A 4,876-nucleotide genomic window follows, 5' to 3' on the forward strand; every position below is an offset into this window, starting at 1 on the left:
AAGGTGGTATTGATATATGCCGTGTAAGGTTTAGAAAGGGTGACACTGACAAAAAAATGTGTTCAGTGGGAGTAACCAGGATGGATAAGATTAGAAATGAATATATCAGATGCACAGCACAGGTTTAGTTGTTTGGAGTCAAGGTTAGAAAAGCAAGGCTGATGGTTTGAACATGTGCAGAGGAGAGATAGTGGCTATATTAGGCAAAGGATGCTGAATATGGCATTGTCAGTCCAGAGGAACACCTTAGAGGAGGGTCATGGATGTAGCAAAGGACATGCAGAGGGTGTAACAGAAGAGGATGCTAGAGCAACCTGTAGCATCTTCTTCTGAGAGAAGAAGATGAACATTTAACTTAAAAGATCTTAAATTATACTGATTTATTAAAGCTCTACTTTTTGCCTACATGTACAGAATAGTCCACAAGGACTTCAGTGACTAGTAATGTTTAAGTTAAAATTCGGCGTTAAGGTTTAGCTTTTAGCAGGTCACCATGTCTGAGCCTTGTGTAGCAAATTAAGGACTCCCAGTAAGTGTTTATGTTCTCAGTTGTTAATAAAACTGGTGTTCCTCCAACTGTATTGTGTATGGGGCACAAAAACTGAGATCTCTGAGAACTCTTATCATATAACGTAACTGTTTTCTAAAAATGCTTTAAACTTGTTTTTTAATGTAAGCCACTCAAAGCAGCAATTTTATTCTACGGCTAAATTAAGGCTGTAAAAATTAACTTAGAATTAAACTGCTTTACCACACACTCAAAATAAAGAGGTTATTGTAACTTTAGTTGCACAATTTTTGCACCAATTCATCACATTTCATAGTTCAGTGTATTTTTACTTTGTAGTTTTTAAAAGCTTAACTTCATTTGTATGCGTCTAAAGGGTGCTACATACACTCAACAAAAATATAAACGCAACACCTTTGTTACTGCTCCCATTCCCCATGGGATGGACGTAGAGACCTAAAATTCATTCCAGATACACAATATAACCATCCCTCCCAAACAGTGGTCACAAATCAGTCCAAATGTGTGGTAGTGGGCACATCTGCCATATTGAGATAATCCATCCCACCTCACAGGTGTGCCACATCAGGATGCTGATCTGACATCATGAGTAGTGCACAGGTGTACCTCAGACTGCCCACAACAAAAGGCCACCCTGGAATGTGCAGTTTTGTCTCACAGCAAAATGCCACAGATGCCACAAGCAATGAGGGAGCGTGCAATTGGCATGCTGACAGCAGGAATGTCAACCAGATCTGTCGCCCGTGCATTGAATGTTCATTTCTCAACCATAAGCCGTCTCCACAGGCGTTTCAGAGAATATGGCAGCACATCCAACCGGCCTCACAACCGCAGACCTCGTGTAACCACACCAGCCCAGGACCTCCACATCCAGCAGGTTCACCTCCAAGATCGTCTGAGACCAGCCACCCAGACAGCTGCTGGAACAATTGGTTTGCACAACCAAACAATTTCTGCACAAACTGTCAGAAACCGTCTCAGGGACGCTCAACTGCATGCCCGTCATCCTCATCGGGGTCTTGACCTGACTCCAGCTCGTCGCCGTAACAGACTTGTGTGGGCAAATGCTCACATTCGATGGCGTCTGGCACGTTGGAGAGGTGTGCGCTTCACGGATGAATCATGGTTCACATTGTTCAGGGCAGATGGCAGCTGAGAATGTCCCAGTTCTTGCATGGCCAGCATACTCACCGGACATGTCACCCATTGAGCATGTTCGGGATGTGCTTGACCGGCGTATACGACAGCGTGTACCAGTTCCCACGAATATCCAACAACCTCGCACAGCCATTGAAGTGGAGTGGACCAACATTCCACAGGCCACAATTGACAATCTGATAGACTCCATGCGACGATGTGTTGCACTGCATGAGGCAAATGGTGGTCACACCAGATACTGACCGGTTCTGGGTCCCCAGACCCCCAATAGCGCAAAAAACTGCACATTCCAGGGTGGCCTTTTGTTGTGGGCAGTCTGAGGTACACCTGTGCACTACTCATGATGTCAGATCAGCATCCTGATGTGGCACACCTGTGAGGTGGGATGGATTATCTCAATATGGCAGATGTGCCCACTACCACACATTTGGACTGATTTGTGACCACTGTTTGGGAGGGATGGTTATATTGTGTATCTGGAATGAATTTTAGGTCTCTACGTCCATCCCATGGGGAATGGGAGCAGTAACAAAGGTGTTGCGTTTATATTTTTGTTGAGTGTATGTACAAGCAGCTTTCAGCTATAGTTTCGAGAGCAAAATGTTCATGGTCCTTCACCATTGCTTTTGAAATTCTCAAAAAAATAAAATAAATAAATCTCGTTTGGAGTTTGAAATTTTTAATTTAAGCGCCCTGAAAACACACAAGGTCACGCAGTCTTCAACCAAAAAAATACAATTTTTTTAGGATGTCTTTGCAGCTCTGTGCTTGTCCTTGCCTCATGTTGCCTCAGTTGTGAGCCAAATCTGGCTAAACCGCTGCCACATCATCGGTTTTAATCAGCTAATAAAATGACCCCCCACCCCCGACTCCTCCCTTCCCCACCTGAAAACTTAAACTTTTAGTGAAATGTTTTTGTTTGTTTTTTTTTATCTAAAAAGATTTTCTGTTTGGTACTATTCATAAACAAGTTATAGTCAGTTTGCTCAGTTTTTGGAAGGGAGGAAATCAAACTGGCAAACAGAGATGGGCAGTAACGCGTTACTTGTAACGCGTTACTGTAATCCGATTACTTTTTTCGAGTAACGAGTAAAGTAAGGGATTACTATGGCAAAACGGTAATTAGATTACCGTTACTTTCCCGTAGGAACGCTGCGTTACTGCGTTACTAAAACCGTGATTTTTTTTGCGAGAATGTCTCATGACAGTGACGTAAGCAAGTGCGACGTTTGTGACAGCAGCTGTGTGCAGATCAACAATGGATCATATATCGAGTGCGGGAGAGAGTATGAGCGTGCAGCGTTTAAAGCGTGGAAGTACTGACCTTACTTTGAGTTTGATTCCATAAAAAGTGACAAAAACATTAGCGTCCGTTGTGCGTGGGAAGAAAACTTCTTTTTACAGCGAAAAAACCCCCTAAACTTCCACGCAAGCACCGAGTGCGCAATGACGTAATGGGAAATTCACAGAGCTGCCATATCCTTCCACTGACCGCTGCGGCACACCTGCACCAGGGTAAACCTCCGCCTACCCTGCTCCTGCTTTACAGGTGAAAATAGAGCAAAAGGACCGCTAGTCTTTGACTTTATTTATTTTCTGCTGTGTTTTACTTGCATCTTTTTGAAAGACTGAGTGTAAACACACACACAAAAAAAAGATTTATGTGCTGGAATGTGCAGAAAATAGGTTTAAATATTAAACAAATTTCTTCCAGTCAGTGAATGTTGCATATAATTACATTTTTGCTTGATGCATAAAGTTAAAAGATTAAAACTAATAAAACAAGTTTTAAAAAGGGACTTTTCCATTTGATTACATTTTGTATGATGGATTATGTAGAAAAAGTAGAATTGGGCTGAGAAATCTATCGCTTTATCACCTCTTCAGGTTGTAAATCGTGTTTTAAAAAAGTAACTAAGTAACTAAGTAATTAATTACTTTTGAAAATAAGTAATCAGTAAAGTAACGGGATTACTTTTTTGGGGTCGTAATCAGTAATTAGTTACTGATTACTTTTTTCAAGTAACTTGACCAACACTGCTGGCAAATGTCATGAAAGTTGGAGCTGGCAGATCTTTTCACTGGCAGTAAGCAGCTAGCACCCTGGGCAATATACAAATACAACATAAGCATGTGAATGTGAATATGCTGAAGAAGAGTGTTCATATGAAAAGTCCTTCTGATTTTTAAAATTCTTTTTATCAGTTTCTGATACACTATTCAAAAACAATCACTCTCATACTATCTGCTATCTTTTTGCAGGGTATTTTGAAGTAGATATTTGAAGTCAGACTTGAAATTCCAAACAAAATTCCAAACAGGCCGGAGGTGCTTACAAAGAAAAGGAGCAGAACTCCTTAACTTCATATTTCAAGTTGCAGATAAAAGCACAATTAGTCAACTGTAGTTATAGGATGATTAAGAATTTATAATAAGAGCAATGATAAGCAACATCCTAATGATACATTTCTGTAACAGGGAAGAAACAAGATTCAGCCCATCAGGCGAGGGTGACTGGAAGTCAGCAGCAGAGAAAAAGACAGATTTGAAGTTCTTGTTTATGAGAGGAGGTCTGAGTTCTAGGCAGGCGTTAAGGTGGGATTTAGCAGGTAGGGTCACACTAAGATCAACATGGGCAAAGTAATTACTCAGAAAGAAGTCACACAGTAATCTGCTTTGTGAGGTCCAGCTGATTTTTCTCCTTTGTACAAGCAGCGATGACCCAACCTTTGCTGCTTCTCCAGTATTCACTGCTCTTTGTGGGTTTAAGGCTCCAAATTAACTCAGCAAGATATAATGTCTCATCTCAATCTAATTAAAATCATTGCTTCAATTAATTGATGTAACCTAACAGTGACCATGAATAGCCTGCTCTGTACCAGCCCAGCATAATGAATCACTGTGAACTTCACCACAGCACTGTGATCTAACCAGTGGAGCCTGCACTGAACAGCCTGGTATGTTAACCTTAAAATAATACAAAATTAGTATAATTCAGTTTGTTTTGCAAGGAAGTTTCACAAACGTATTCAGCTACTCATCATGTATAGCGCCAACATCTGATTTAAAACCTCTCAAACGAGGATGTTACATGTCCATACATCCATCCATCCATTCGCTTCCGCTTATCCTTTTTAGGGTCGCGGGGGGCGCTGGAGCCTATCCCAGCTGTCATAGGGCGAGAGGCAG

Source organism: Mchenga conophoros, linkage group LG9, assembly GCF_057382185.1.
Source record: "Mchenga conophoros isolate Kocher_MC1m ecotype Shallow Benthic linkage group LG9, M_conophoros_male_GT1.1, whole genome shotgun sequence".
Taxonomy (NCBI): Eukaryota; Metazoa; Chordata; class Actinopteri; order Cichliformes; family Cichlidae; genus Mchenga; species Mchenga conophoros.